The sequence below is a fragment of the Canis aureus genome, chromosome 18 (assembly GCF_053574225.1).
Source record: "Canis aureus isolate CA01 chromosome 18, VMU_Caureus_v.1.0, whole genome shotgun sequence".
In the NCBI taxonomy this organism is placed as follows: domain Eukaryota; kingdom Metazoa; phylum Chordata; class Mammalia; order Carnivora; family Canidae; genus Canis; species Canis aureus.
The window spans coordinates 37,018,975-37,043,636 of record NC_135628.1 but is presented as its reverse complement, the minus strand read 5'-3'; the positions used below and the strand labels follow the sequence as shown (position 1 = coordinate 37,043,636).

The following is a 24,662-nucleotide window of genomic DNA, read 5'->3' as shown; positions in this document are numbered from 1 at the left end:
GACTCAGAGAGGTACAGTAACATCCCTAAGGTTACTAAGTAGTAGACTTGTGATTCAGCCTTGGGCTTTCTACCTTGACAGACAAGCTTTGGATTTTTGCCCATATTTTGGTAAATGGTTAAACCAAGAGAGAAACCTGTCCTCTATACTACCTCAGGATGGTATATAAAATATCTCTTCCCCCTTTGCTGCCCACTTCATGACTGTAGATTCTTGAAAGTTGTAGGGTATAGGTATCCAATAGGCAGGTCCTACCATCTCATCGATGCTTTACACTGTCAGCTCTGATCCAAAAAGACACTCTGCAAGGCTGTATGTCAAAGTGTCCAATTCCATGCCATTCTATTTCAACATGCAAATGTCCACCTCACTGTATTTCCCACCCCTCCACTAACCTCCCCTTGCTACAAGTCAGTGGTTCAGCTGACTTAACACATATTGCACTCTAAAGGAAATTTACTTCTCTGTCCTATTTTCCAAATGTATTGTGGTCAGTTTAATTCATATGGCCCATATGTCCTCTGTCCCATACACAAGCAGCTGTATACTAAGTGCTTCTTCTTCCTTTCCGAAGAACATTAGAATAAACAGAGCATTGCAAGAAAGGATGTGTGTGTATGTGTACACATACACGTATACAAGGGATAGAACAAGAGTGAGAAGGAGATAGAAGGAGATGGTTTACAAAACACTTGTCAGTGAACAAAATGACCTTTTTCACTAGATTCTAATCTAGCTGGGTTAAAAATGTTTCCCAGGGGGATGGATATTGAGTGAGGCAAAAAAGTCTGCATTTCTGGGCAGATGTGTCTAGGTGGGAGGTGGGATAAATAAGAGAACAGTTCTGTAGAACTTCCACTGGTCTGTGTGATTCTGCTTCATCATCATCAATTAATATTTACTGAGTGATAGATCATGGGGCACATGCCACTGAATGCTGTTCCAAAGGATAATATTTTATTTCCTGCCATGGGATCCTGGAGAGTTGCTACATTTCACAGCTAAATGGTGGATACTTGAACAGTTGGTTAAAGGGACTCAGCCATCTATTCTTTATAAAATTACTTCACAGTCTTTGGAATCAAGAGAAAACTTTTATGAGTATGAATCATTTTTAGCTGATTATCATTGAGAGGAAGAGGAATGTATATATATTACAGTAAAAACTAGCTTTTTTTTTCTTTTTACTAAGAGTATAGCTATGATCCAACTCATGAACTCTGTATTACTTCTTACCAAGGCATTCTAAAATGTTTAGATAAGACCTAAAACATATTCGGAGTCACTGTTGGGAAATGTGTATATTGCAGGTCTTATTATCTGCCGTTGGGAGAACTAAGACAATTGAGCATTTTAATGATGTCAGTAAACCTCACATATGGAATGCGGATCTGTTCACATAAACCCTCTAAACCAGGACAAATTAAAAAATATATAAATTTCTCTTTCTTTGTGGCCCATGGGTTACTTGCTGTTCTCTAGCTATATTTTCCTCTAAATCTTCTCCTTTCCCTTCTTTCTCTCTAACCCCACCCCCACCCAGCCAGTCACATGCTCCTGCACACATACCGAATACTCTTGCCAAGCTAGACTATTCTCAACTTTCTTAGTCATCTATTTTCCTGCCACCAAGCTTTTGCTTTTATTGTTTGCTCATTTGTGTCATCATATGCTATTATTCAAGTCCTGCTTGCTTAAATCTCAGGCATTTTTAAGGAGCTCTCAAATCCCATTACTTTTCAAGGCTCTTTTAGATAATGCCTTTCTTCTTATCGTTAGTAAGCTTTCCTTTTTTTTTTTTTTTTAAGATTTTATTTATTTATTCATGAGAGATGCAGAGACACAGGCAGAAGGAAAAGCAGGCTCCATGCAAGGAGCCTGACGTGGGACTCGATCCCGGTCTCCAGGATCAGGCTCTGGGCTGAAGGCAGCGCTAAACTGCTGAGCCACCTGGGCTGCCCAAGCTTTCCTTTTTTCCCCCTCTTCTACCACTACACATCTTTTAGATCATCTATTATAACCCTCCCCTTGCTTCATTTCTCAAGCTCTATCTACTTGGGATTTGCTCACTAGTGGGGAATATCTCAGACATGGATGTTCTCTTGGACCCTAGGGCATTTGAATGATCACTCAACAAACCAGTTAGTCAGTCAGTCAGTCAAGAACATTTGCTCACTTGTCCACTGTGAAGTAACAAAACACAGATCAAAGAACATTATAGTGAGCCTCAAAGGACTATTTAATACTGTTTTTACAGATTAGGAATTAAATAAAAAAAAGGAATTAAATTATTTTATATGAAGTATCATTTGAAAGTCTTCAGACATTATCTGGGGCCCAGAAATACCTTGATCCCACAGAGATTTTCATTAAGTTGATCAACAAAAGTAATGGTTTTCTTCAAGGAAAGTATTTGTACAAGGCCAACACCTAATTGGGGGAATTGCTTTATTCAGGTTATTTGTACATTTATACATGTTCAAGTATGTAAGTGGCTGAAAGTGAGTAGAATTCTTGAGTCTTAAAAAAAAAAAGAATACTCGAGTCTTGTATATTTAGAATTTTAGTGAGAAGTAGAAGAGAGACAAAGAATGAATCCCTTGTCATTTATTCCCACTCAAATGTGTTTTTTTTGTCTGTCATAGTAGCTAATATTTACTGAATTCTTTTTTTGTTTCTTTTTTCCCCTTCTCAGCTTTTATTTAAATTCCATTTACTTAACATACAATTTAATATTAGTTTCAGGTGTACAATTTAGTGATTAAACATTTCCATACATCACCCTGTGCTCATCGCAACAAATGCTCTCCTTAATCCCTGTCATCTGTGTTTAAGCACCCCCTCTTTTACCCCCTATCTCCATCCCAACTCCTTTCTGATAAACATCAGTTTGTTTTCTTTTTTTTTTTTTTTTTTTTAATTTATTTTTTATTGGTGTTCAATTTACTAACATACAGAATAACACCCAGTGCCCGTCACCCATTCACTCCCACCCCCCGCCCTCCTCCCCTTCTACCACCCCTAGTTCGTTTCCCAGAGTTAGCAGTCTTTATGTTCTGTCTCCCTTTCTGATATTTCCCACACATTTCTTCTCCCTTCCCTTATATTCCCTTTCACTATTATTTATATTCCCCAAATGAATGAGAACAAAAGAGGGGGAGGAGCAAGATGGCGGAAGAGCAGGGTGTCCAAATCACCTGTCCCCACCAAACTACCTAGAAAACCTTCAAATTATCCTGAAAATCTATCAATTCGGCCTGAGATTTAAAGAGAGACCAGCTGGAATGCTTCAGTTTGTTTTCTATGGTTAAGAATCTGTTTCTTGGTCTTCCTCTCTTTTTCCCCTCAATGTTCATTAATTTTGTTTCTTAAATTCCATGAATGAATGAAATCATACAGCATTTGTCTTTCTCTGATTGACTTATTTCACTTAGCATAATACCCTCTAGCTCTATCCACATTGCTGCAAACGGCAAGATTTTGTTCTTTTTATGGCTAAGTAATATTCCCTCCCTTTTTCTTATCCATTATTATTAGTTGATGGACATTTGGGCTCTTGCCATAATCTGGCTATTGTTAAAAATGCTGCTATAATAAACATCAGGGTTCATGCACTCCTTTAGATCAGTATTTTTGTATCCTTTGGGTCAGTACTTAGTAGTACAGTTCCTGGATCATAGTGTAGTTCTATCAAATGGGTTTATAAGGCTCTTTATCAAACAAAACCATGAGTGAACTGCAGAGAGGCTCAATATTGAAGGTATAGAAAGGGAGCTGGAAAAGAAAGAAGGCAGATATTTTCCCATCATGAGCCCATGTTTGGGTCACCTTAGGGTTTTGTTGTTGTTGTTGTTGTTATTGTTTAAGGTTCAGTCTGATAGGATTCATCCTGTGGTATGTAAGAAAGCATGTACTAGTTAGTAAATTAACATTAATTGATCGTTAGACTCATTCAATCCACAAATATTTACTGAGCACCTATTTTGTGCAGGCATAATGTGAGGCAGTAAGAAGATAATAGTGAAGAAGATGGGGGGCAGTATTTGCCCTGGCTGAGCTTGTAGACCAGTGTGTGCAATAGCAGGTGAGCAATGAGCAATAGTGGAGTGTGGATAGGCTATTACAGGGGAACGACAGTGTGCTGTGGAGGTGTGGGGAGTTCTATTCAGATGCGGGGGCCCAGAGGAAGGGTCCTCTATAAATTGGGACCTGAAGGCTAAGTAGGAGCTAATTGGTCAGAATGAGAAAAGGATCATAAGCAGAGGAAAGGACATGTGTGAAGGTCTGGGGTGAAAGAGAACGTGGAGTGTGTGACAGTCAGTGTGGCTGCAGCACAGAGACCAGGGGGCACAGTTCAACGTGTGTTTCTGTGGGAGTCCTCTTTCTGGGCAGTGGAGAGAGAAGTGGAGCGTGGAGTGGTCCTTGCACAATAGCTTTTACATGTACTGCTTCAGATCTGACTCTGAGTTTGGAGGAGATACACAAGCACTAAAGAGGTGCTCTGATGGTTTCTCTTTAAAAAGAACATATGGTGCTGGAATACTGAGCCCTCCCAGAAGAGATCTCTACCCATATTTGTACCTGGGCTTCTGTTTATGGGAATAGTAGAACAGGGCTCAGGGAAGGGGAAGAGGAACAACATTGATTTTTCTTGTGCTCTACTAGGGACGTTTATATAAAGGCAGTTCCTGGCAATTCTTTGTGAGAACATGCACTGGGGAGCAGGCTAGGGAGGTGATTTCTGACATCTCTGAAGAACTGTTAGGAGTGAACAGAGCTGCCTGGGACTGCATTTTGGTAAACAAAATTGTACTGAAAATTGGCAGTTTCACATATGTTTGATGCCCTGAAGCAGTTTCTTTCTGCCATTGCAATATTTGTCAAACAAGCAGATAAAAAGGAGGTAGAAATAGCAATGCTCAGGTGCTGAATTTTAGTAGCTGTATTTGTGGTATTTTGCAAGCCTGGGATATCCCCCTTTCTAAATCATGACACAGTACTTGGTGTATAGTAGGTATACAAAGATATTATTGAAGTTGAATTTTGAATGTATCAGTAAAGACTACAGATTAATATGGAATTCAGGGAAAACCCCAGATTTATTTTCTTCTGTATTTAGAACAATTTATTTCCTTCTTTTGCATTATCCCTAGTACTGAGCAGGGTGCTGGATGGGGAATGGTTGTTGACATGTTGAAAGAGTGTAGTCCTAATGAAGAGTTGCATAAGAAATGTCTTCATCATCAACAACACAGTTACTGGGATGCCTCACGTTTTGAGGGTGCTTCCATATGTATCTGTCCTAAATCATAACAGTTATTTAAAAAAGAAGAAAGAACATTGATAGCAAAAACAGAGAATGATATGTAAAACACACTTTTATTTTCTAGCTCCAATTAGCTCTTTCTAATCCAGGGAGTTTGGAGCCATACAAGTTTGTGCTTAACCCTGTTTTTCATTGGGAGGAATATGGGGCAAGTTTCCTCTCCCAGGTGCTCCTACCTCCTGATTATTATTTTTCTTTCAAAATGGAGATAATACAATTTCTTAGGATTTTGGACAATACAATGAAAAAAAATTTTTTTTAGGTGAGGCATGCAACAGAAGGACTGCACAGAGGAGGTATATTTAATTTTTATTTGCCTCCTCTTGGCGTTACTTTCTCCAGTGCTCTGAAGGCCCATGCTCCTCCGTGGTGTGGCTCAGCCTCAGTAGTAGTATTTATGTATTCTGAATTATTTATTATTTTGACAGAGGTAGACAGAGGTTTACTTTTATATACTCTAAAAGGGTAAGATTTTCAAAATAAATTATGTCCAGAAAGTTATAGAATGTGTTAAATACACTCAAACAACACACTTTTTAAAATGGTGAAGCCAGTGTCACAGCTATTAATTAAAGCTGCTCTGTTGTATATAAGATAGTTCTGAAGAATTAAATATTCTATCTTCTGTAATTTACTTGTGCAAATTCAGAATGGTAGCAACTTTTCCCCAAGATTACAAATGCTATTTTGTTTTCAGCACTGAACACATTTAAACTGAAAACCCATTTGAACTAGGGGATTCCAAGGAGAAAAAAGAAAGACTGCACAAAGAAAGAGTTATAATACGGAACAAGCACATTCACTGCTTTCTTTTGCTATGAAATTGAATTGTCAATACTCTTGTCTTGATAAATTGTAAAACAGCATTCCTTTTCTTTGCTTTCTTCTCTTTTCTACCCCCTATCTTTTTACTGTTCATATACGTGTATGTTACTTGAAGGTCAGGTATGGATGGAGGATGTTGCAATAGAAAAACCAAGAAAAAAGCAAATGAACGCTTATTGATTTTTAGTTAGTTAATATGTATATATGTGTGTGTGTGTGTGTGTGTGTGTATGTACTTGCATATGAATTAACACGTAAATTGAAATGGAAAAGTTTGTGAGAAAATATCTGAAAAAGTCAATGCCACCTTACCAAGTAGCTATAGATAAATGTGCTAGTGTTACTCCCCAACTTTGTTCACGATAATACTCGGCAATAATTATTTATATAAAGGTATGCATAGTATACTTTCTATTATATAAAAAGGATGGGAGTGTTGACTCCACATTTAAAATTGAGAAATCTGAACTGAAAAAGCTGCTTGACCATGGTGTCATGAGACTCTGGAATAATCTTCCAATCTTTCATGCTGACCTGGATGAGGCACTCAGAAAATCCATTGCAGTGATCCATCCTCTCCTGCCAGTAGCTAGACAACTTAAAAGAAAGGTTTTTTTGCAAGTCACTGTCTGACTTTTCCAGGCAATTCAACAATTTCTTTTTAAGGAAAAAAAAAAGCGGCATTTGTTTTCCTTCAAAGCATTTTTGTTCTATGATTGAGATGACATGGTTTTTGGACTGCTCCCTGCAGGAGGAGAAGCCAGACGGAAGGCAGCTTTCTCTCAGCTCTGGCAATTATAACAAAGTCATAAAACCCCAGGTAAATGGGAACTCTTTAAACATTTGCAGATATAAATCCGACACAGTAGGAAAGTGACCCAAAGGGAAGTGCTTATTGATCCATTTTCCCCCAAAGCTGTCAGTGACGAATGAACATCATCTAATTTAATAGGAACAGCTCCAAGCCTACAACCTTGCAGGTACTCTCCCTGGCTTTTCTTGGGTGGCTGTTTGACTATGACCAAGAGACTTCACCTTTTCAGGTATCCTTTTCTCCATCTGTTAATGGGGATAACAGTGTCTCATCTGGAGCCTTTCTATCTGAGGCAGTTCAGGGAAATGTGCTGTTGTGTTGTATTGTATCATAAATATATTTCTGGCCAGGTTTTGTCACTTTATGAAGTGACCCTTCTCTTCAGTAGGGTCTTGTCCATCACTGTTGATTTCATTCTGTCTTAGCGTACAGGGAAGGGGGAAGTTTCAAAGTTGTGGCGTTCACGTGTAGTCAATTGAGACAACCACAAGAAATTCTGATGTCCCTGCCACATTCATTTGTCTTATAAGCTACACTTTTAGCAGTTAGAAAATGGGGCCAAGAGCTATGAAGAGACATAACTTGATCAGGTATAATGTTTTTCCCTGTCAGTGTTCAGACTGAACCCATCAATAAATACTTTCTAAGGCAATTCTCTTATACATGAGGCACAGTTCTAGGATCTCTGGCAGGATCCTAATGATGTGGATGATTGTCTTGCACTGAAGGACCCCAGAGAGCTCAGACAGGCCAGCCCACTAACAAACAAGCAAGCAAAGTTCACTTTAGCTGCCATTAGCATAACTGATGTCCCAGTCTGTTTGGAAGACATGATATAAACTTACTGTAGTAGAGAATACTGGGGCTCATCCAGATCCAGATCTTTTGTTCTTTTGGGACATATAGAAACATTATACTTCCCAGCCTCCCTGTTGATAGCTGGGCTATGTGACTAGTTCTAGCCAATTGCATATTAGTGGCTGTGTTGTCTGTCTCCTTGGGGCTGGAACATTGAAGAACTGAAAAAGGCCACCTCCATGCTTTCTCTTCCTTTGCCATGGTATCTTTGAGGGTCAGGTGTTGAGATGACAGCATTCCAAGATGGAGGGAGCTTGGATCTCTGAGCCCCTGAATGGTGAAGAGACCCTAATAATCCCCAACAGGCTTTATATGAGTGTAAAATAAACTTTTGAAGGGTACACAATTCAGATGTAGGGTTTCTTATTGAGACACTACACCATAGTCTGGCTTACTCTGCCTAATGAAACATTAAACACAATTACAAGAATTAAATGCCAATATAAGATAACAGCAAATAAGAATAATCACAAAATAAGAAGTAAGGCCAACAAGTTTCCTGAGCACAAGGAGGGATGAGATCAGTGTGCATGGGAAGTGGTTTTAAAGATATGGAAGATTTGGATGGGAGGAGGACAGGGAAAGGAGGAAAGATGTTCCGAGAAGGCAGTAGTAGTAAGATGCTACTTCCATGGTTGCATGGAAGAGCCTCAGAGTAGGACACTGGTACTGTTGCTTTGGGAGGGAGAAGAGACAGGAAACAAAAATTCTTAACATGAAATATTAAAAGCTATTACTGTGTATGCACATAGGTCATCACTGTTCTTAATTAAAAGTGCATGTTTCAAAATTAGGGCCACAGTGCATTACTAGCATTCAGGATAGAAATATCAGAGTTTATTATTTGGAAGAGAACAAAACAGGTTATAATCAAACAAAGACAATAAGGACCTCTGGGCAATAGGAGACCATTCTTGTGAAGTCAGTGACACTAGCTTGAGTCTAGCTCTATCCTTTGGCCCCACTCTCTGCTAAGTTACTTCTCTAGAAGTGTGTAGTTTTGACAGTGCCAGCACACTTATATTGCACTGAGTTTGGGCCTATAAATCAGTTAGTTCATATAATTGAATGTAATGACTAGTTATGTCACAACATTGCTAAAAGCCCCGTAGAAAATGGATCCAATCTATTTTATGCAGTTAATATTATTTTATTGAGTATGCATTATTGATTTTATGGAGTAGATAGTTCTTTAAGAGATGTATGCATGAATTTGTTTCAACTCTGGCACTATTCTTTTGAAAGCACAGAAGATGCTGGATAAGGTCTTAAAACTCAAGTTCACATTTTGTGACTGTTAACTGTATTCCATTGTCATTTAGATTAATTTCCTCCTAGGTTACAGAAAACTAATTTTTCTTTTAAAGGCTGAATTGCCAGCTCAAGCCTGGTTTCCTCAGTCTGTGTCTTCCATAAATGGCCAGAGTTGGATCCACTGCTGCTTCCTACCTGCATGTCCAGGCACCATGTGCACATAGTCCCTCTGACAGTGAGTGTGATTCTACTAGGCTCTGAACTCAGAGACTTAGAGACTCTTCAGTCAACTGGGCTCTTGTGGGACTTCCCTTTGGAGAGCGTTGTGATGTGACACAGAAAGTTGGCTCCGGAGGTAGATGGACCTGGATTTCAAACTCAGCTCTGTCACCTTATTTACTTTGTGCAAATCAAGATACCTCCACTTGGTTGGCTTTCCTCATCTGAAAAACGAGAATAAGGCAGGAGTAGTCATGAGAATTATGAGACAATGCGTTTCATGTTTGAAGATAACAGACACTCAAAAGATCATTGCATGAATGAACCTAACTGGCAATGCTGGAAGGGTGCTATTCCAGGACTTCCTATGGTTATACGGGACCTAATTCAGTGTCCATCTCAAGCCTGTATCTTCTAGAGTTGAGGCAGGGAGCCTATTGCTGCTTCTCACATGTGGTGCATTATGATAGGCACACTCAGAATTCTCTCATTAGGAGATGTTGCTAAGTTGATATCGTATGGGCATCTTTTTTTTTTTTTTTAAAGATTTATTTAATTTATTTATTTATGATAGTCACACACACACACACACACACACAGAGGCAGAGACATATGCAGAGGGAGAAGCAGGCTCCATGCACCAGGAGCCTGACGTGGGATTCGATCCCGGGTTTCCAGGATCGCGCCCTGGGCCAAAGGCAGGCGCTAAACCGCTGCGCCACCCAGGGATCCCTCGTATGGGCATCTTGAAGCTAGGGTCTTCCCAACCAAGGTAGCTCTATATGAAAATGCATAGTTTGTTTTTTGATCTTTGGATTATATGAAAAAGACTGAAGGATTTGATAATTATGTTTATACACTTGCCCTTAAATAAGAATTAAGTACAATTTACTCCATACTAGTATTTCCAAAACTGTTCCAGGAATATTAATTCTCTGATATGGTCTAAATTTTCTTAGAAAAAAAATAGAATTCTAAGGATTAAATACATTTGGGGAAACTCGAGCTAAATAATTTTGTCTGTGATTCAGTATTTCTTAGAGCTTTTGTATTCCAATTTGTACCTTGCATCTCTAGGAGACCAAATATAGAGTAGGCATGTAATAAATATTTGTTTCGTGAATGAATGAATAAATGAATAGCTGAGTTAAACCTAGATTACTCTTCCTGAGTCTAGTTTTGGAGCCTTCAGCTTCCCTTTACTCCTTTCCTTTCATCCCTTATTTACATGGTCCTGGACCTAGTTTCTTTTTCCCCACTAGCCGTATATTTTTGCAGGCCTGCATGCCCCTGTCCCAATTCTGAGGTTGTGAGACGAAACACCAGTGTTTCTGGTTATTAAAAATTAAGGACAGATATTTCCATGCATGTGAGTCCTTAGATTATAGATATAGTGACCCTAGTAATTCTCAGTTAATAATCTCTGGAGGCCTGAGTCTTTTCACCCTGGGATGATAAGCTCTTAAAAGGAGCACCCCAGGCAGGACTTGCTGATACTGGTCAGTCTGCAAGGTCTTCAAAGGCTCTACCTTCTCCTCCTTGCTTACACAGACTTGGCAGTTGCCCTTTGGAAATCAAAGGGTGGCTTGTTAGTTTGTTCCTTTTCTTTTTGCCCAAATAAGGGGCTCACTGAGAAACTGAGCACTGCCTTTGCTATAGAAAGAAAATGTGGAGGTATCTTGGCACAGGCAAGGCACAGGTAAATAAATGTATCATTGTGCTTGGATGATGTGGGCTATCACAGCTTTTAATTTCTGTTCTGCCAGCCAGGACCACTGTGACCATAATATCTCATCAGCGAGTTTCCTAGTCATTTCCCAGTAGAATTTCCAAAAGAAAGTGCATGGGATTTTCTTGCTGCCTGAAATTCAGCTAAACCAAACCTGATAACCCTCTCTTCTCTTGTTAGTAACTATAGAAATGTGGCCATTGAGTAGGAAAAGGTGAGGGCATTTTGATTGGCAGCTCCTTATTCAGAAATTCTGGTTGGGGTCATTGTGGCCAGTGTCCATATATTGATCTGTCACCTCCTGTGCAGAGCACCCAGGATTGAAAGCCTGATTGATGCAAGATGACTGGGCAGTAGATAGGGGAGAGGAGGCTCAGTGAAGCTCAGATGGTCTCAAGTTGCCTTCAGGATTTTATCTTCAGTGCATGCAGCTGGCATTCTTGCTTCAACATCTTATCCTTTTAGATAAAAATAACAAGTTTCCTCATTAAAAAGAAAAAAAAGTGACAGCAAGTATGGCTTTGGCAAACTGGCAGAGGAGACCAGTCAGGCCCACATGGTCAGAAGGGAAGGACCTATGTCATTAGTTGAGAGCTGGACTTAATCATTTATAAGTATGGCATGAATTAGTATAGTGGACATTTTTGAATGAAGCTTTTCTATGAGCCCCCAGATGGACATATTTTTATGGATCCAGACTCTGGCAAGGGGAGTAGTGAATTCATTGAATTAACTGAATCTTTGACGTGTCCTCTAAATAGCTTATTCATGCAGGATTCAACCTGAAATTCTTTGGCAGACATTTATCCTTCCTTAAGAGGGCCAGCTACAGTGATTAAACATGGCAAAGAAATACCACAACTTGCTGTGCTTTTTAGTGGGGAGTTAGGGAAAAGAAGGAGCATGGGATATGATTATTGACCTGATGGATTTTGATCCACTGTTAATGATCTGCGACATGCTAACTATCTATTTCTAATTGATTGCATGGTGAAGAGTTTCCTGGGGAAGAGGCTTCCCTCTTATAGACTGTTTTCTTTGCTTTAGTCTTCACTTTGTAGCTGACAGAACTCACAAGGGTGGTTCTTTGACCCAGCTCCAAAAGCAGAGTAACTGGTTCCTTTGAATGAAAGAGGAGCTGTGGTGGGAAGGGGCAGTTTCATTTATAGAAAACAGAGGCGTCAGGAGGGAAGGAAAACAAAAGATTCTCCTGCAAAGGGCTCTTCCTCCTCTGAAGGGCGAGCAGGGAGGACTGTGGTGGTGCCCACCACCAGCAGCACAGATTGTGTCCTTCTCCATGGTGCCTGGGCGGCCTGCTGTGGTGACAGCTCTGTAGGAAGCCAGAGTGGGCAGGAGGGCCCACACAGCCTGGGGCTGCAGGCTGGACATATTTCAGAAGGATGTGGTGAGGTTGAGGCATGACTTTGGATTGCAGAAACGCTTTTGTTTTTCCAACAGATTGCATCCCACAAGTAAACAACAAGCACAGACACACGATTCATTTTAACGTGAAATCTGCACAGATGAAGTGCAAGGCATGGACCATATTGAATTGTCTTTGTTTTAAGACTCTTAGTCTGGAATGATGCCTCATTTGCATATGAAAAATATGTCCCTTTTTGCAGTGGTCTCTTCCCCCTCATTTTCTTTCAAAGAACAGCTCTAGTTTACAGTTGAGAAGCATAAAGTTTTTACTTTGTTGAAGAGTAGGATGAGTGGGTTAGTGGCTGAAAGGAGAGAAGTCAAGAAAATTGCACATACTTGTTTAATATTTTAAGTTTTTCTTAAGGTAAAATATTATTTGTCTTACCTAGGGTGGACCCTGGAAGAAGAACAAAAGTTTATAAAACAGAGAGAATATATTAGGGTTTTTTTTTTTCCGTGTTGTAGCAAATTATTACAAATTCCCCAGTTTAAAACAACACATAAAGATAGGTCAGAAGTTCAGTAGGGAATTCTGGATTGTTTGGTTAGAGTCTTATCACGTTAAAAATCAAGGTATCAGCTGGGGCTGCAGTCCTCATCTGAGATTCTGCATCCTTTTCCAAGTTCAGTGGTTATTAGAAGAATTTAGCTCCTTGCAGCTGTAGTACTCATCTCTATTTCCTTGACACGTGCCCCTGTCATCGTCAGGTCAACAATGGCACATTGAAAGCTCTCATGCTTCTAATCTCTTATTTTCCTTTCTGTTATGTCTGACTTCCTCTTGTAGCCTTAGTTAAAAGAAAGCTCTGCTTCTGAGGGCACAAGTAATCATGTAAGGCTCACACAAATAATCCTTATCTCCCTATTTTAAGGTCACTAATTAGAAACCTTAATTTCATTTACAGATTCCCTTGGCCACATAAGGTAATATATTCATGGGTAGGGCACCAGGGACCCAAAATTCTGCCTGACACAGGGAGGGAAGAGGAGATTCAAGGCAGGAAGCATAATATAAATAAAGGTGTGGGCATGGTGTATATGAGAAGGCAAGGGAAACATGACTAGTATTTTTTTTTTAGCATTTTTATAGTTATTTGTATGATTTTATTTTAGAAAGAAAACTGGAGATAAGTAGACTAGTTAGGAATTATAGTGGGGGTCTATACTTGCCAAGACACATCTTCATACTATCAAGAAAGAGTTTCACTACTAGGACAGTATGGTAGTTAAGTGGGGACTAAAGGACCAGAAGGACTGTGTTCAACTTCTGGCTTTGATGTTTATTAAGTTTTATTACCTTGACTAGGTTATTTAGTTCTGCTAATCTTGAGTTTTCTCATGTGCATAATGAAAGTAATAATAACTTCTAGGTTATAGGGATGGTGCGAGGCTGAATGAGCTAGGGAATATCCTGGCACATAATCAGTGGTCAAAAAAAGTTTATAATTTTTATTACTGCTTCCTTTTTTCCCTGTATCAGAAATATGGTTCAGAATGATTCATATCAATCTGGGAATGGTTTGAATTTATTTTCTATTTTCTCTCTTCCAGCAGCTACTATGTGATTTTCCCTTCTTTGTGTTAGTTTTGTCACATTTAAAATGAAGATGATGTTGATTATGCCAATCATGTCAAAAGTAAGTTGGTGATGTGAAAGCACTTTGAAATGGTTACTGGTTATTTATGAAATGTATATGATTGTTTAGAGGAAAACAGTCCTGATTTCTTTTAGCTCATTCTTTGAGTCATCCTACGACTAATGGAAGAAGTCCAGGATATTTCTTGTGGGCTCATCATTCAATAGGATGTAGAGAAAAACCAAACATCGTGAAGAGCATATTGGAAGTGTACTTACCCCATAGATGGGCAGAGTAGCTGGCTGGCTAAGGGGTGTGGGTTGAAAGGTATCAAATAGACAAACTCCTTCCAAAATCTTTTCTATCAATCTGTGGTTAACGACCTAAATACTAATAGAAGAGACCTTTTTTTTCTTTTCTTTTCCAGTATTAAGGCCCTAAAAACAATGTGGTAGAGTACAAAGAACAGTTAACCCAAAGCAGGAATCTTCTTTTTTTTTTTTTTTTTAAAGATTCTATTTATTTATTCATGAGAGGCACACAGAGAGAGAGAGAGAGGCAGAGACACAGGCAGAGGGAGAAGCAGACTTCTCACCAGGAGCCTGATGTGTGACTCAATCCCAGGACCTGGGATCACAACCTGAGCCAAAGGCAGATGCTCAACCACTGAGCCACCCAGGTGCCCCTTCAAAGCAGAGATCTGCATCCTACTTTGGTTCTAGAGCCAATTAGCCATTAGTCATGTATCTTTCCTGAGTCCCATTTGTGAATGACAAAGGTTGGTCTAGGATGATCTCTAAGCTGACATGGTGGATTTGTAAAATCTTTGATCTTAGTTTGTAAAAGTTGGACAGCCCATGTTCTCCAAGGACATTACTCCAAGGGCATAGGCAGAAAAGAGGGCTGTTGTAGAGTTTCTGTAGGCAATAAAGGACACTTGCAGGGATGGGGCCAGAGTTGGGCTGGAAGAGGCAGCAAGGAGGAAGTGAGTCAACAGAAGAGATGATTTCATGGTGAAATGAGGGGAAGGAATGCTGTGAAGCCCCTTGTCCACTTTCCTGCACTGCTGACAGTCTCTCATTAGAGGGATCATCTATTCAGATATCTGATTCATACTATAAATTTACTAGCCTATTTCCCAGGCTGATTGAATTTTATTGGTGAAAACTTCATCTATAAATGAGGCTAACATTTATTTGTTTGAAGGTAGGGGTCAAGGTATATAGTGTTTTGAAATTCATATAACAATGAGGTATATTTTTTCTGGAATATATGTTATCTCATTTGTCTCAAGACAAAGAATTTAATATAAGGTTTTTATGTCATAGTTTGAGAAAACTAGAATAAGGATCAGAAAATCTGATTATAGTTTGAGCTCTGACACTAAATAGAAATGTGAACTTAGGCATTCTGTAACCCATGTTACATCATGGTTACATCATTGATGTGGAGTTAATAATACCTGCCTAATAGTCTCTAAAGCTATGTGAAGTGCTTTGCAGTTAGTTACAGTTACTTCATAACTATGAGCTATTATTTTTCCAGCCCTGGTACAATCCCTGGAAAATTTGAAAGATTAAAAAAAATAGTGAATGAATAAATGAGAAAAAAAAGGTGTTGTGAAGTTTAAGTCAATGTGTGTAGTGGAATAAGTTAGAAGTTCCTAATATAGTATAAGTTCCTAATAACATAGAAATAAGTTATACTTTATTCTTGTTGAATGAAGCAATGATTTTCACATATACAGGAACATTGTAGAAAAATCCTTAAACCTTAAACGTCTTCTTCTAAACTAAGGTATCTCCTCTTACCTAAGTCAGGTGGATGGTCTAATTGCTAGTGTTACCTTATATCAGATATACCTTCCCTGGCTACCCTATGTAAAATAGAACTCCTTCAATTATTCTCTACCTTTTATCTTGCCTCATTTTCCATCTCAGCACATACTATCACCTTGACAAGTCTATTTTTATTTAATATCTGACTCCCAGTACTGAATGTGAGATCCATGAAAACAGGTCCTTTGTCTGTTTTTGTCTTTTCTCACTACTTTAAACTGGATTTGTAAACAGCACACAATACAGAGTAGACACACAAGAAAGATGCTGAATTAATATCTTTTGGGGATGCTTCAATTATGATAATGACTTTTCTTAAATGATCAAGTCTTTTTCACTCTATTGTAAAGCCTATAATCTATTACTTCTTGTTTAAAAGCTATAGCAGTGATTTTTCTGATGGCTCATAGTAGGTAGGTATCATCGAATATATATGGATCTTAAGACCAGGACCTGGAAACTGTTTATCTATGATCATTTGTCTCCTTAGTGATGGTCAGGATAATTGCTTCCCAAATGGAAGTACCCTCAATCCTGACAGCTACAGAGGTATCTAAGTTAGGAGAAACACCAATAATTCTGCTCTGTGCCCCATAAAAATTAATAGCCATAAAAGTCAAATTGGCTTCCTCACTAACAAATGAACTTTACTATCTGCTTTAGCTTACAGACTCTTAGTAACTAACCAATATGTAAAAATACCAACTAGGGGAAGATATTTTCCTGCTTTATAGGCTTTAAAAAAAACATTTAATTCAATCTGGCACCCAGGCTGAATGTAAAATAGCTGCAGAGCAATATTGATGGGACAACACATGATATAATTAAATCTATGTATCAATCCATCAAGTTTAAGATAAAAATCAATCACATGCAAACAGATACCTTTAGGCAGAGGGGAAAAAAACACAGGCATTTGCTACAGCCCTGCTCCTATGTTGTTCCCTGTTGGTCTTTTCTTGGAGCAATACTTTTCACCTACTATAAGATTATCCTTTAGTATTTTCTGAGGGCCTGCTTTGTACAAGGCTCTGAACAAAATATAAGTTTTTGAGCTTGCATTAAGGTTTTGAAGTTAGCCATCTCTGGAAAAATGACATAAAATGACTTTCTCATGTAGATCACTTAGTCCAAGGAGCCATGATCTGGGGCCAAAATCTACCTAGGGAACTTGTTAAACTTACAGATTCTTGGGCTCCATTACAGAGACTCTGATTATACTGATGGTGGTCCCAATGCCATACTTTGAAAAATAGTGTCATTTGCAGCAAGAGCCCTGAGTAAGAACCTGGGCTCCATCACTTACAAATTCTATGGCCTTAGGCTAGATAATGAATCTTTTCCTAAACCTCAATTTTCTCATTTGTAATTCAAGCTTATGGGTGATAAAGTATTCTGGATACATTCTTGTCTAGTCCTACTTTATAGGATAGTGTAGGAGTAAATGAGGCAAGGTGTGTAAAACATTTAGCTCAGTCTGATAAATATTGTACTATTGCTACTATCAGCAGCTAAGATACACTGAGTGCTTACTATCTGAGGGACATTGTTCTAAGTACTTTACATGTATTTTTTCTTCTAGATCTCAGGTAGATACTGCAATTATACCTGTTTGTACAGTTGAGACAACTGAGGCACATAGAGATTAAGTACCCTGTTTTAGATCACATGGCAATGAAGAGGTAGAACAAAGACAAGAATCCAGGTTTGCTTGATGTCAGACTCCACATATTTTATTTGCTATTAGTACTTATTTCTAGGTGGAGCCCACCTATCTTTCTCCTTTTGGCTTTACACATTCTTTTCACTGAGGTTGTCTTCCTGGCTAACCTGTTGTCCTCCTACATGTTGTGGCACCGATACATTTATTGGTGAAGGGGAACTCACACATATACGTGCTAAAATAAGAATCTACCTCACTGAATTGCAAATAATCTGCAATTCCAAAACACACACACACACACACACACACACACATACAACTAACAGTAGGAGACAAATGAGAAGAATTTGTATAGTTTTTGTTTGTTTGGTTTGGTCTAGGATAGTATGTGTCCTAGAGGATTCAGTAAGGAAATACTTAAAAATCAAATTGAAAACTTCATATTGTTGATGGCTAGCTATGATTAGTGAGATTGTGGGTAATTTCTTTACTTCTTTAGAATTTTTGCATTTTATGAAATTTGTACCACAATGAACTTATAATACTTTTGTATTCAGAAAAATTGCTTTCTTTAAATAAAAAACAAATTAATTGCAAGTAGAACCGCACAGCATTAGTCTTAAATGTCTTCAGGCTGCTGCTCACTCCTAGGTATGCATCCTGGTCACCTCCATAGGACACTGAGAGAAAAGCTGATCAATATTTTGGTGCCAAGGGGAAGAGAGAGGGGCTGATGAGAGAGGGAATATTTTAAAACTCTGTGAGCTCTGTTAGAAGTATGCCTCAGTTCACTGACCTTGAAAATTAACCTAGGGTAACCAGAGGACTAAGCCCCAGAATCAACAAACAAGCAAGAAAATTCATTTCTAATTTCGACCAAATGTTAACAACATGTTATGTTTCCACGATGCCAAAACTCATTAATTTAATGGAAAACAACATCAGTCAAGTCATTGGAAACACACAAAAATCAATATGGGTGTTATTTTATAGATCAAGCTATCACTTTATAGATGGAATTTCTCTACTGTTCATGTATTTGTTTAGTTACCACTTGACATAGTTAGAGGTCACACTGGATTCTGAACAGATACTGGTGTCTCAAAAAGAGTAATTATGAAAATACCATGTCGCAAAAGGAAATGTAATGAAAAAGGCCCTAATACCTTTTAGGGCCGAAAAAGAGCCATTGGAAACATTCAATTTTCTAATAAAGTGATCACAAATTTTTTTTTATTTTTGGATAGTACAGTGCAATCTGTTTACTACTACATTGAAAACCTCCAGCAATAAAGAAATCGTAGACTGTATGGAACAATCCTCTACAGCAATAATAATCTCTCCGACACACTGACGTGTTAAGCTACTTATAATAAGAGTTGCTTGGTAGCAAATGGGAAAGGAGACTTGAATTAAGTATTTCATGATATTTTATATAAAAGCAGAGTTTCTAAAAAGGCCAGAAATGTTATTGTAAATTCTTGAGAATGTGGAGAGGAAAATCTTGTTATTTGTGTAAGCCAAAAAAGATACCTTATAATAATGATATCTCACATTTATAAATTATAGTACTCTCAGACATTTGATGTGATTTTAGATCTATTTTATCATTCTGTTACTGTTACAGCTCTAGATCAGGCAGGCATTTTCACTCCAATTGATGAAGAAACTAAGGCATGGTTAAATCATTTGCTTGAAGTTACTGGTAGGATCAAAATTATACCTACTGAATTGGGGTTTATACACTATTTTTTTTTGTCTGTCTTGAAGATTTGTTATGATGGCACAAAGATATCTATGAAAAGTAAAAGCAAATAAACAAAAAGAAATAATACCACCAAAAAGTCCAGCACCTATGCCCAGATCAATGAATGTGAAGTGCAATGTTTGAGAAAGTTTGGATAATTGACTGCTATTTTTTTTTATCCATATGCTTTGGTATCACTTATTGTCCAGCTGATGTTAAGATTTGGACAGACACAGAGATTCACAGCAAAGATGATATGAATTAAATTATATATTTTATAGTTGGTATGATTTAGGTTTGAATATAGCTAGATATTTTTCACCTTTAGGGTTGTACCAAAAAAAGCAAAAAGTGGAAATAATGAGGACATAAGAGTTATATAGTAGAATCTTATGCTTCACTTGGGAATTTTGGGAAAATTTTATAGATAAGAAGCTTTTGCACAGCAAAGGATACAGTCAACAAAACTAAAAGACAACCTACAGAATGGGAGAAGATATTTGCAAATGACGTATCAGATAAAGGGCTAGTTTCCAAGATCTATAAAGAACTTATTAAACTCAACACCAAAGAAACAAACAATTCAATCATGAAATGGTCAAAAGACATGAAGAGAAATCTCACAGAGGAAGACATAGACATGGCCAACATGCACATGAGAAAATGCTCCGCATCACTTGCCATCAGGGAAATACAAATCCAAACCACAATGAGATACCACCTCACACCAGTGAGAATGGGGAAAATTAACAAGGCAGGAAACCACAAATGTTGGAGAGGATGCGGAGAAAAGGGAACCCTCTTACACTGTTGGTGGGAATGTGAACTGGTGCAGCCACTCTGGGAAACTGTGTGGAGGTTCCTCAAAGAGTTAAAAATAGACCTGCCCTATGACCCAGCAATTGCACTGTTGGGGATTTACCCCAAAGATACAGATGCAATGAAAAGCCGGGACACCTGCACCCCAGTGTTTCTAGCAGCAATGTCCACAATAGCCAAACTGTGGAAGGAGCCTCGGTGTCCATCGAAAGATGAATGGATCAAGAAGATGTGGTTTATGTATACAATGGAATATTACTCAGCCATTAGAAACGACAAATACCCACCATTTGCTTCAACGTGGATGGAACTGGAGGGTATTATGCTGAGTGAAGTAAGTCAGTCGGAGAAGGACAAACATTGTATGTTCTCATTCATTTGGGGAATATAAATAATAGTGAAAGGGAATATAAGGGAAGGGAGAAGAAATGTGTGGGAAATATCAGAAAGGGAGACAGAACATAAAGACTCCTAACTATGGGAAACAAACTAGGGGTGATGGAAGGGGAGGAGGGCGGGGGGTGAGGGTGAATGGGTGACGGGCACTGAGGGGGGCACTTGATGGGATGAGCACTGGGTGTTATTCTGTATGTTGGTAAATTGAACACCAATAAAAATAAATTTATTATTAAAAAAATAAAAGCATTTTTTAATTCAAGCCCTTGATGATGTGTTGTTGACTACCATTGGCTATTAGTTGAAAAAGAGGTTAAAATGAGAATTAAAGAGGTTAAAATGGAATTCTTATTATATGGACCTGATGTGGATATGTGCTGCCATTGTCTTGGTGACTGGGATTGACTAGGATACAGCACAGAGAATACAAAAATAGCAAACAACAAGATTCTACTCCCATGGTGCTTAGAGTCTAGTGGGTAAAGAAAGAAAAAAAACAATAATAAGCCATTTACAGATTGTAGTAAATACTAGCATGAAAAATAGTTAAAAATAGAACTACTCTATGATCCAGCAATTGCACTACTCAGCATTTACCAAAAGAATACAAAGATACTAATTCAAAGGGATACATGTACTCCGATGTTTATAACAGCATTATCTACAATAGCCAAATTATGGAACTAGCCCAATTGTCCACCGATGAATGGATAAAGAAGATATGGTATATATATACAATAGAATATCACTTAGCCATAAAAAAGAATGAAATCTTGCCATTTGCAATGATGTGGATGGAGCTAGAGGGTATTATACCAAGCAAAATAAGTCAGAGAAAGACAAACACTATATAATTTCACACATGTGGAATTTAAGAAACAAAAGAAACAATAAAAGGGGAAAAAAGAGACAGGCAAACCAAGAAACAGACTTTTGACTGTAGAGAATACACTGATAGTTAAACCACTGGGTAGGTGGGTGGGGAGGTGGGTGAAACAGGGGATGGGGGTTAAGGAGGGCACTTGTGATGAACCCCAGGTGTTGTATGGAAGTGTCGAATCACTGTATTACATTCTTGAAACTCATATTACACTATATGTTAACTAACTGGAATTTAAGTAAAAACTTAAAAAAATTTAAAAGGTAGGAATAAAGTACGGTGACTGGGCTGCACTTTCAGATAGGGTTGTCAGGCAAGACACTTTTTTTTGACAAGGTAAAATTTTAATAATACATTTCAGTCAATTTATGGTTATGTGAAAAGGCTGAGTTTTTCAAAAGTAGTGAATATGAAAAGATTAAGATAATATGTGATGGAAGAATTATGTTAATCTTTTGTCTGCCTCTACTGGAAGCTTCTTTGTCCCTGCATCCCACCCAGCTGTCCTCTTTACTCAATTCATTCTGGTAACTTCTATTTATTCTTCAGGTCTCAACTCAGTTGATCACCAGCTCAAAAATGTTCCATACTTCCACTTCCATAATTGTAATCACACTTGTGTTTAATATCAGTCTGTCCCACTTGATTGAATTAACAGAGTGCTAAGATCATGCTTCTCTGTTCACCTTGACATTTTATTCTTTTTATCTCTGTACATGTGGAGATTTAAGATGAGAACATAAGATTTATCTTCTATTTGGGGGATTGGACTTGCATGTGTAAGCCCATATAATGGTATAAAGTGTTTAAAGTTCAATACTAATCATATATTGAGGGGAGCAAAGATGGATGGCAGTAAGTTAATTCTTGAATGATAAGAAAATAGGTTTAGAATATTTCTATTCTTGCATTGGAAAGATCTAGTAAGCAATGAACTTTTCTGCTGTGGTCTGCTTTTTTAAAGAACCATATCATGTAATATATTCTGGTAACTGAACTCACTAGTGGTTCTTTTGGCTAGTTGGTTGCAGCTGACTAAGGTTGTTAGTTGTGCCTTTTTGGATTAACCGGAAAAATACTTAATATGCTGTTATAAACAACAGAAAGGAGGCTATTATGACGATTGGTAGTCTCTCTTTTTTTTTTAAAGATTTTATTTATTTATTCATGAGAGACAGAGAGAGGCAGAGACATAGGCAGAGGGAGAAGCAGGCTCTTCAAGGGGAGCCTGATGCCGGACTCAATCCTGAGACTCTGGGATCATACCCTGAAGGTAGATGCTCAACTGCTGAGCCACCCAGGCATTCCCATTGGTAGGCTTAAGAAAGGGAGTTAACATTATCTGGTTCACTAGTTTTTAAAGTCATTTTGCTCACTTGGTAGAAAATGTAGAGGGCCAGCATGGAAGAAGAGAGACTATTTAGGAAGCTATATTAATAGCTGAGACAAGAATAGGGTGGCTTACCCTCTAATTGTGAAAATGAGGGCGGAAAATGGGCCTATTTGAGATGTATCTTGGAAATAGGATCAAGAGGATTTATTTTATAGGTTGGATACAGAGAGTGAGGGAGCTATATTTTTTGCTGATTTTTGCTGTAATTGGCTCAGTGGGGGTGCTGTCTACTGAAATGGTAAAGCTTATATGAGTGAGTGAGTGAAATTGAGAGTTCCTTTATGGACATTTTACTTTTTATTTTTTTTAAGGTTTTATTTATTTATTTGAGAGAGAGACGGAGCAAGCAAGAGCAAGAGCAGGGGAGGGAGGTTGGAAGGAGGGAAAGGGAGAGGGAGAGGGAGACAGAGACGGAGAAGCAGGTTCCCAGTTGAGCAGGAAGCCTGACTTGGGGCTCTGATACCAGGACCCTGAGATCAAACCTGAGACGAAGGCAGATGCTTAACTGACTGACTGAGCTACCCAGGCACCTCTCATTATAGACATTTTAAATTCTAGATGCCAAAAGATTGTTATATACAACTCTCCTTTTTGGAATAAATTTGCAAATTATTAAATTTGCTATGTTTTAAAATAATTTAACCTGTTGCTTTGTGTGTGTGTGTGTGTGTGTGTGTGTGTGTGTGTACTTCTTATAAGGATAGGATAGAATGCTTTTGTGCTTACTTAAGAAAAAGATCTTTCTTTCTTTCTTTCTTTCTTTCTTTCTTTCTTTCTTTCTTTCTTTCAGTGAGAGAGAGAAAGAGAGAGAGAGCGCGCGCATGACCAGGGGAGCATGAGCAGAGGGAGAGGTGAGAGAGAATCCACAGATAGCTCCCTGGCTGAGGATAGAACCCTATGCGGGGCTTGAACTCTGGACCCTGAAATTATGACTTGAGTTGAAACCAAGATCAGCCACTCAACCCACTCAACCCACCCAGGCTCTCCTTGTGCCCACTTTTGTACTCCTTGCATTTATTGGGCCTTTCAGTTAGCCCAAGAAATGAATGAATGAGTGAATGAATAGGTGGTGGTAGAGATTTCCACATTGCTTACTCTTTCTTTATCTCCCTATTTTGCCTCTTCTTTTTTTCCCCATTCACTGTGTGCCATATCCCTGCTTCAGTTTAAGAAAAAGCACAAACTGGGAATCATCACATTTGGGTATGAGTCTCCACTAGCAGTGTCTCTGGAAGGTCTAATCAATATTTTTCGGAACTTCAGTTTCTTTACCTCAAAAATAAGGTAAATAGAGGTGGTCTCTGAAGTTCCTTCCTGTTTGAAAATTCTGAGTGATATATTTTTTTCTGAGATATGCAAATCTAATATGGACTTACTGGTTTTACTTTATAACTGTTTCAAAGGAATGCATTTTTAGAAAGAGACAATTTAGAGATAATCAACTCACTTATGTGAAAGGTAAGAAAAGTGGAACCCTGAGATAGGCTTCCCCACTTATAAAATGAGACAAAAATGATAATAATGGTAATGATAAGAACAATAATTATAAAAAGAACATCTACATCAAAAGATTATTGTGGGACTAAAGTTAGATAAAACATGCAAAACTGCCTTGGTAGGGATAGATGTTCACTAAATGCTGGTTTCCTCAGTAATGATTATTATTTTAAAATGTCATGTAACTTGCCCAAAGCTGTCTGACTAGGAAGTGTGGCAAGCTGAGGCTCAGACTCATCCTTCAGAAGGACAAGTCTGTCATTTCTCTTTTAGGATCTTCCTATCTTCTCTCCTGGAAATCAGAGCTGAACATGCTTTAAACACTGTGGAGACAGTGCACTAATATGGTTAAGAGCATATGTTAGGGGTAACCTAACACATGGGTTTGAAACTAGGTCTGGT

The 24,662-nt window shown here is 38.3% G+C and overlaps 1 protein-coding gene and 1 long non-coding RNA gene across 4 annotated transcripts in view; both read left to right on the top strand.

The window, feature by feature from the left end:
* The window catches only part of NXPH1 (neurexophilin 1), a 433,080-nt gene that overhangs the window by 223,222 nt on the left and 185,196 nt on the right, over positions 1-24,662 (top strand). The window lies entirely within an intron of this gene.
* LOC144288849 (uncharacterized) overlaps positions 1-24,662 on the top strand; it is a 97,347-nt gene that overhangs the window by 57,057 nt on the left and 15,628 nt on the right. Inside the window, exon 3 of one of the 3 annotated variants that reach the window (XR_013356856.1) lies at positions 14,002-14,087. The exons of the other annotated variants lie outside the window; for them this stretch is intronic. This is a non-coding gene — a long non-coding RNA (uncharacterized LOC144288849). The remainder of the gene's footprint in view (positions 1-14,001; positions 14,088-24,662) is intronic. 3 annotated transcript variants of the gene reach the window in all.